Source organism: Dermacentor andersoni, chromosome 1, assembly GCF_023375885.2.
Source record: "Dermacentor andersoni chromosome 1, qqDerAnde1_hic_scaffold, whole genome shotgun sequence".
Taxonomy (NCBI): domain Eukaryota; kingdom Metazoa; phylum Arthropoda; class Arachnida; order Ixodida; family Ixodidae; genus Dermacentor; species Dermacentor andersoni.
In genome coordinates this window covers 53833748-53843309 of record NC_092814.1, presented here as the reverse complement: position 1 = coordinate 53843309, position 9562 = coordinate 53833748, and positions in this window count along the sequence as shown.

Here is a 9562-nt window from a genome sequence, read left to right as displayed (position 1 = left end):
CGTTTGTCCACTGAAGAGGAGGTCCCGGAATATTTGCGCGGGATAGAGCGTGGGCTTTTTCGTTTCCCTCGATGTTACAGTGGCTAGGTACCCATTGGATAGTGATGTGGTATGCCGGATTATTAGTCGTATATCGATGCAGGATTTCACGAATGGGGTTGGGCAGGTTTCCTGTGAGGAACGCTCTGCATGCTGCTTGACTGTCTGTGCGAATGAGGATGCTGGTGTGTGTGTGGTGTGGTGCTGTGACTGCTTCAGTTATTGCCACTATTTCAGCTGTCACTTGGCTAGGGAGGCCTGTGTACAGGCCTTGGGTATACGTATTGGTCGCGGCGTTGTATGTCGCCGTGCGGTGTGTTGTGGGGTCTGTGCCCGGGGATGCGTCTGTGTAGTACACAGTGGTGTCCGGGGGATTATGTTGGGTGCGTTTTGCGCGTGCTTGTCTTCTTCCTTGGTCTGTTTGCGGGTCCATGTTTCGGGGAATTGGCAACGTGTGAATGTTGTTAAGCGCTTGCCACGGTGGAGGTGGCAGCGTTATTTCAGGCATGTTGTCTTGAGAATGTCCGAGATCTTTAAGCAGCGCTTGACCTTGGTGTGATCGTTTCAATCTATTTATTTGTGATTCTGTGTGGACGTCCAATAGTCTACTAAGATTTGGAAGTATGTCAGTTTGGCTTACTCTGTGATTTGGCGCGTACCTTGGAAGTCCTAAAGTGATTTTGGCGAGTTGCCTGTACAGGTTATCCAGTTTCGTGCGCTGCGTTTTTGTGAGGTGAAGGTATGGCAGCTGGTATAGAATAGTGGGTACTGCAAATGCTGTGACTATTCTGCATAGATGGTGCTCGCGAATTCCTCTGTTTCTCCGTGCGATGCGGTGTAGCAGTCATTTAAATTGGTGAAGTTTTTGTGTAGTTTTTTGCATCCAAGTGTCGGCCTTGCCATCATCTTGGATGTGGAATCCGAGAATGCGAATTGTTTTGCGTCTTGGAATTGGTTCATTATCAATTCGGAGATGGATGAGGTTGCGGTAGTGGTTTGCTGAGTGACCTCTTTGGTTCGTAATTACGATATATTCTGATTTTTCCGGTGAGATGGAAAGACCAATTTCTTTGAGATGGGAGTGGATGACGTTGATCGCTTGTTGTAGTGTGCTTTCGATGTCACCTGGAGACCCTGTATGTGCCCATAGTGTAATGTCGTCTGCATAGATGCTGTATCCTAGGTCAGGTACGTTTTGCAGCTGCGCGCTGACACTCTCCAAGGCCATGGAGAAGAGAATCGGGGATAAGATCGATCCCTGAGGTACTCCCCGCGTGAGATAACGCTTCTGATATTCCTCTCCATTTACCTTGACGCTGACTGTGCGATCGTGAAGAAAGTTGTGTATGTATTTTGTCATGCGCGGGCCTGGTTTAAGTCTTCGGAGGCCTTCTTGCACAGCAGTGTGGGTGACATTGTCGAAGGCGCCCTTGACATCAAGTCCCACAACTGCTCTGATATGGCTAGTACTTTCTGTGGCATATACATCTTGGTATATCATATACATGGCGTCTTGTGTGTTCATATGAGGGCGGAATCCTATGACTCTCGGATCTGATGTTTGGTCTCGTTCCTGGAGCCAGTGAAGACGTGCTACAACCATTCTTTCCATGGCTTTGCCTGCGCATGAGGTCAGTGATATAGGTCGGAAATGTTTTGGGTTGTTGGGTGATTTGCCAGGTTTAGGGATTGGTATAACAGAGGCGTGTTTCCAGCTTGGTGGAATCTCGCCTGTTTCCCAAACTGTGTTTATGTATTCGAGAAGTTTTTTCTGTTGTTTCGCCGGTAGATTGGCCAGCATCTTGTTGGTGATGCCGTCTGTTCCTGGGGTTGTGTTGCGTTTGGTGTTGTTAATTGCCGTGAGAAGCTCTTGCATTGTGAACGGTGCATCTGCTTCGTGTGGTAGATTGTTTTGTTGGGTTTGTAAGTGTGGTGTTTTTGGCTCTGAGCTGGCCGTCGGAAAAAATACGTCTGCAAACTGTTTGGCAAGCTCTTCATCCGTTATATTGTGAGTGAGTTGGATTTCGGCAATATGGTTCTTTCGCGGGGGTTGCCCCAGAAGCCTGCGAAAAAGTGTCCAGGGATTTTTTGTGTGTAGTGATTCCCCTGCCTGTTCGCATGTGTGTATCCAATTGGAGGCGGCGAGGCTATCGGCATATGTTTCAGCTTCTTCTGTGAGTTCCTGTATGCGTTTCTGTAGTTGCTTGTTGTGTTTGTTTCTTTTCCACTGTTTCACTAATTTGTGTCGCTTGTCCCAGAGGGTCAGAAGGTGACCATCTACTTCGGGGAGCTCTTCTGTCCGTTGTATGGCGGCGGTATGTTTGGTGCAGGTTGAGGTTACATTCTGCGTCCACTCATCCCACGTGGATGATGTAAGGTTTTCAAGAGTAGCTCGGAATTTTGTCCAGTCCGTCAGTGCAGCAGGGCCAATTGGGCATCCTTTGTTGCTTGTGCGTTTGCGTTTCTTTTTTGGTATTGTGATGCTTGTAGTGATGATGCAGTGGTCACTACCGAGTGTTTCCTGATTGTTTTCCCATTTCGGTTCGTGTGTTATTCGTGTCCAGGTGAGATCTGGGTTGGTGTCGCGTTCTACTGAGTTTCCCGTGCGCGTGTGTTGGGTGATGTCATTAGCTAGGCTGAAGTGGAATTCTTCGGAGAGAAGTAGGAGTTGCTTTCCATTGGGTTTGTTACAGGTGTATCCCCATTCTATGTGTTGGCTATTGAAGTCTCCCAACCAGATGGTATCACGTTTGCTGTAATTGTTGAGGTGTTTGCGCCATTGTGAACCATACCTCAGTGCTTTTGGGGAGCGATAGGTGTTTATTACGTCTAGGTTGTACGTTCCGTAGAAGCAGCTGCGCGTGTGTACAGTTTCTTCTGTGGCCGTGTTGATGGAGTCTGTGGAAATTTGGGTCGTAGTGTGCTTGTTCGCTATAAGTGTGGTTGTCATAGTGGGCGTGTGAGTCGACGGTGTTGTTTCTTTGCCGAGAGAGCGTTTTCTTAGTTTTTGTGTAATGCTTGGGCTCGAGTAGGCGGTGTATCCTGGAAGGGTTATTGGGCCAACTGTTTCCTGCAAGGCGATAACATCTGGTTTGTGTGGTGCTGTGAGAATGAATTGAGCGAAATTGTTCTTTTTGCGATGAATGCCTCTACAGTTCCATTGCCAGATTGTTATTTGGGGCGACACGTGGCTTGACGTTGAATTGAATGTGTTGGGGGGCGTCTCTGTTTTAGGGCTGGCAATATTCATGTGTGGATTCACTGTCGGTGTCGTGTGTGGCCTTCTTGCTGGGGCCCTCGGTTGGTGTGGTGTCTGTTCGCTTGCGAAGATGCCGTTGTTGTGTTTCGAGTGCATGTATAGATTGCTGCATGCTTTCTACCGTACGTCGGAGAGTACAAATGCTCTCCACTAGCATATTCATTTGTGAAGTTAGTTCGGCATAAGGTTGCTCAGAGCGTGAGGTCAGTTGTTCTATGCTCACTGTGAGTTGGTTTGTGATGAGTTCATGTGCGTGTTCACGGTCGCGTTCCCGTTTCTCTACGTTGTCAAGTCTGCGCAAGATGTCAGTAATGTAGCTGGGAACATGGTTGTCGTGTGGTGTCGGAGTGGCTGACTGACTTACCTGCGTGGGTTGTGGCCTGGGCGGTTGGTCGGTCGGGCGGTCCTCACTTCTGTCTTTGGATGTTCCTTCTTGCATGGCTGTTTGGTGTGGCTGTTGAGCGGACGTTGGCCCTTTCTCCAGTGGCTCTAATGGTCTTGCGGTTTTTGATGTTTGAGGCCGTACGATGTCCCCTTGCACGGGCTTGAGCTTTATGGTCCGGGCTGCCATGGCATAAGTTTTGTCATATTGTTTTTTTCTTTCTGCTTCTTTTGGAATGTTGCCCTGTGTCTGCGCGTCCACTTCGATGGATTGTTTGATTTGTCCTATTTCTTCCAGCGCTGCGAAGCGGTTGTGTGTAGTAATGGGGGGGAAATTATCTTTTGTATTGTGCGGCGGCTGTTGTCCCTTTGCCTGCAATTGATTTCGCTTGGGCTTTGGTATAGAAGATTCTGGATGATCTCTCCTGTAGGCAGCTGTTCGAGTGGCCTTGACGGCGGCTTGTTTTTTGGGGCAGGTGGGGTCTCGGGAGCTGTGCGCGCCTTCACAATTTAAGCATTTCATGTCGCAGTCGTGGGGTGTGTATTTAGGCTCAGTTCCTGGGGAGAATTGGGTGCCGCATCCTTCACATGCAATGTAGTCTTGTGCTGTGGGGCAGACGTCCGTTCGGTGTCCTATGATGTGGCATAATGCGCACTGTACCGCGTTGGGCCTGTAGGGAGCCACCGATGTGACTACCCGCCCCACTAGTGCGACGCGCGGGAGCTTTGGGCCTCTTACTGTGATCAGGACGCATTCACTCTTGCCGAGGCGCCGTGTTCTGAGAAGTTCGGCGTCCCTGACGGTGATGTAAGCGCTAATTTTGTCGTCCGGGATTTCTATTGGTAGTCCTCGAACTACTCCGCGTGCGTTTCCTGGCTCGCTGGCTTTGTAAGCTGTGGCTTGGTGTTCGGTGCCGTTGTGAACGACTGTGTGCAAAGCGAGAATCTTCTGCAGCGTTGATTCTCGCTTTGTGGAAGCGATTATGAAGTTTTGAGTGCGCCTGATGTGGATGTCAAGGTCCTTGGTTTCTGATGCAGTCAGTGCGGCGGCCGTGACTATATCGTTTGTGAGGTGGAATGCCGATGCGGTAGCCAGGTTGATGCGGTTTCCGAGACGGAGGACAACGTTCTGTGTTTCTTGCGTGCGTCTGATCGAAGTGACCAGCGTGAATGCAGCTCCTGATTCTTCGGTGTCGCCCGCAGGCTCGTCTGTGTCTATGCTGTGCACTGACTGGCTGGGCCTACCGGGCCGTGGTGTCGTTTGACTTAGCTGCTATTTCGAACGCAGTGATCAGCGATGTGGTCTCGTTGGTTAGAGTATGGTGCAGATAGCAGTAGTACTCACTCAGGTGATGCTTCCGATGAAAATGCACGGAGCTAGGGAGCCGGAGCCGCCGGGGTCTCGAGGCCAGCCGTGCCGCTCGCGGTGCCTAGGGGGCCCCCGGCTGGGGGCGGCGGTTCGAGTCGGAGTACGTGCCGTGGAGCAGCGGTTAGGCACGTCTGACCTCGACGAGCGTGCGTGGTGTTCTCCTGGGGACGGGAGAAAGATGCATGAAACAGCCTCTGGACGCAGTGCAGGTTTTTTTTCGGGTGGTCCAGGATTACCTCGCCTCTAAACTCGACGTAGTATTTATCCCGTCTCATCAAGTTGCTGGTGAAGTGCTTCTCACAGATGTAATCTCTCCATGTGAGCTGGCGGCCGTCCCCAGCAATCGCCGCAGCCCTTGGTTGCAGACTTTCAAGGTCATTCGGAACTTTGATTATGCTCACCTTTTCCCTCCAAGAGTTGTACCCGGTTTCGCCTTTTTCAACGAAACACTTGCGTCCCATCTTACGCTAGCGAATTCCGAAGAAGGGCATTTGCGCGTAGCAGCGCTGTTAGTATTACGGTCCTCTAACAGACACCGACAAGAACTGTTGGTGTTTGACTTGTAAGGGCGCACAAACACGTTTCAGCGTGCCCGCTGAAGCGAACGTCCGTGTCGTCTGCTTGTCGTCTGGTCTGCACGGAAGACGCAGGTTCCGCCGAAGAGCGCGCGCCCGAGCTGTCCGCCCGGGCGTCTGTTTTTTTTTTTTTTTTCGCTACGGCTTGCATGACGCGCCGCAAGGCGCCGCCACTGCATGCGCCCCCGTCGGAGTATGCTATTTTTGTGACTTTATCTGGTCGCCCGCGAGCGCCCTCGCTGACGGGAGTTTCAACTCCTACATATTCTTCCTCCGTGCTCGGGGATCAACACTTTTTTGTCTAAACCATAATAGTCGCCACTAAAATTTTTTCAAGATGGCATTCGGCAGTGGATATTATTTGGCACTACTAATGAAGAGCATCTGTGTGCTCTTTGGATTAAATCTGTTTATGTTTAGCTGCAAAGTTATCTGATTTGATAGTAGCACCATCTGCCGCGACTGTTGTAACTAGAGAAAAAAATGTATTTTTTCTGCCATTGCCACAAATTATGTGCGTTTCTGTTATAGTCTTGAAGGCATACACAGGTACTAATGGCCTTTTAAGGCTTCCTTCTGATAATGCAGTTGCACATATGTTCAGAAGAGTCGTGAACATGTGAAAAAAGCTGCTTATTTGTTATTAATGCTATAATTGTGCTTTTAATAAAGCACACTTCACAATGTGCAATGTAATGACAGAAAAATCCTAATGTTGTCAATGCTAGGATGCAAAGATTGATATTAATGGTCAAAAAGGCTATACAATATTCAAAAACTATTTTTAAAATATTTAGTATTTGATTCAATTTGCTTTGTGGCGCTATACAATTCTTATACGACTCACTCTCAAAGTTTACTATTTACACGCCCCTACTTTTTTATTATTCACTGCTCACAACAGGCGGATCCTGGTAATAATGTAGATGCAGCACTGCCCAGACCACCAATGCGTGAAAAGGAAAATAAATAGAACATACTAATTGTTAGATTATACCAGCCTAGGTATCGAACATAATATTGTGCTCAGCTGCAAAATGGTAGCCACCAGAGCAGGTATCACTATCAGTCAGCTATCACATCATTATAAATGGCAATGAGCACACTTTGGCTGGGCTTAAAAACTGTCATGCAGGAATAGTAACATTTGTGAATTAAATCCATCTTTGCAGGCACATGGACAGAGCATCATGGTCAATATGACTTACCCATAAGGCTACTTACATGAACTTGTTCAATCTAGCTGGAGCAATGGAAAAGACGGTACAAATTTTAAAAGAGTGTGAAAGATAAAACTTATTCAACAACATAAAATTGTGCAAGGTACAGCAGAACACTATAGTAAATTGGTACAAAGAAAAATGCTGACTGTAGTAGATTTGTTCACAAGTGGAGTCACTCCAAACACTTAGTACAGCCTATAAGATTGCTTTAACACTCAAAAACTGTTTATTAACCCATAAACAGAGGGCAAAAATATAGTAACGTATATTATATTGCAGGGAGAAAGTTCGTTATAAGCATCATCCATGCGCTTCAGCAGAAATTATAACAATGCAAATCGCAAACAACAGGACGCAATGGCAGGCAACTTGAAGACGATCACTCCTAGAAAGTGTGTATTGGATATAAAAAGGATTGCTCAGGCTGTTGGTGTCTACTGTAATAAATTTTTCTTTTACCATTTTCTACATCAGGTTTTTTCCATAGTAATCATGAGAACTTAACCTCGATCGGCAAACTTGTCTTGCCGCTGCAGTGCATACGCCTTAACAATCATGTACCCTATCCAGTTTATTCACATACATTGACAGCAATTACTGGATAACTTTAACTTGCACCAAACTATAGAGCTCATTTAGGGGACTGTTTGTGCTCCAGCCCATATCAACAGAGCTCATAAAATGGAACTCTATCATTGATTTCATACAATACCAAATGTTTTCCAAAAAAACAGCCTTTCCTCCAAAACCAGATATTGATACAAGTAGGTATATCCAACATATAACAACGATCTATAGTTATAAATGTTTTATTTTTCTATAAAAGCAATGCAGAAGTTGATAGTGCTAAAGTGAGCAGTCATTATGAGCAGGCCGAAGCGTACTACCAAGCTGGAAGGAAGAAGAAATGGGCAAAGCAAAGTGCACTCCTTTGTGTTTCTTCATTTATAAATATGCATATGAACAGGCATGAAACCAGAACTACAGTTTCGACTGATGTTTAGGATCAAGGTGCTCCAATATTGGTGTACCACAAATATTGAAGGAAGTAGTTTTTCTGGACCTGCTAGTTTCACAAACAAGTTTGGCGCAGTGCACTTAATCATTGCCTCCCAGGCTGTGGTGAGCTGGCAAGTTGCACACAGGCTCTTGACTCTTTGATTATGTGCAAGTCTATCATAAGGAAGAGTACATGTCAAAAAATGAAAGCTGCACAGCAACAGAGCTCGAACTTGTAAATTTCAAAATTATTTGTTGCAGAAAAGGCTTCTCTTGAAGGGCCCTTCACCAAGCCCCATTGAAAATTTTGGTTGTGGACTGTAATTAAGCTTGTAAACCACCACCCAGAGAGCGTTCTACCACAAGAATTTTCAAAGATGCTTTAGGAGTAGCTGCAGTAGAAGCAAATGAAATGTGGCAAAGTGACGGCAGGAGGAGGCAAGCTACCCTGCCCATGTCAGATGCTCTCTCTCCCATTGACTTGACCGCTGTCTGCTGGCAACATTCCTCCCTTGTCCATAGCGGAGCCAATAGCTTACATGGTGTTGTACCTAATGAGCCCTAACTATATTTCCCCCCACCTGCCTTCCTTTCTTGTTGCACGAAGCATTTCTGGTGGCAGTTTTGTGCGCTCTACATCTCACAGGAATTCCAATGATCACACTACTACTGGAAGTTTGTGAGCTGCAGCTGTTGAGAACTACGACATAATTGGATAGAGCCAAGACATTGTCTCTGCTGGCAAGAAGTCTGGTTACTCTGAGAAAAGTCCATGCAGGCTTTTGTTTGAATTTGCAGCTGTTTCATTGGTGCAATATTTTGAAATTCCTAGGGCTGGTGAGGGGCCCTTTAACTCATCAATGTTGTAGGTCTGGAAATTCCAGCATTACAGCAGAGATGCCCAAGAAGGTGACTCTACAACATATTTAGCCAAGAGGTCAATCAAAACACAGAATTTTCTGTCACTAATGTAAGTGGCCACTATGTGTCTGGCTACTATGTTCCCTTATCTAAGCTCATTTCTTCCTTCTTGCTAGTACAATGGCCATCCGGAAAGTTGGTAACTGTACGATATAAAACGTTGGCAACTACCCGCAAGTTATGAAATTCTATTGCCATACCATTCAGTTTTCTCTGAAATCTAGCTATGCTGCCACCAAAGAGAAGCTTCCTGCAACTCTTGATTTCACGCATAGTGTAGCTGCACTGGCAAGTTTTTTTAGCGATATCAGGACTTAAAGAAGCAACTGGTAGCAGATTCCAATTTTGGAATAAAATGAGATCTGTTGACCTTAGGTATACTGACAGTTGGATGTTAGGAAACCAGTGTCAAATTTTTTTGGCCAGAAACTCTTATTAGCTGTGATGTAAACACAGGTATGCATCAATGTACATCCAGCACTACTTTCTTCAAGCTTTTAAAAAGTATTTCCTCCCATGAAGAAATTTCATTAGCTCCATTTATTATTGGCTACTGTCTTCCTTTTGTACTGGAAAAGCTGATGGTGAATGAGAGCTTCAGAATCAATAAATGGCAGTTGTGTTCCTTCAGAAGTTGCCTTACCTCCAGTAGATATAGCTTGTTTTTTAAACATTACCTGTACTAGTCAGCTGCAGTTTCACCTGAAAACAAACCACAAAGTGATTTCCTTAATATTAGTGTGCAAAGCATTGATGTGCCAAGAAATTAGGTTTTAAATCACATTCAGTGCACATG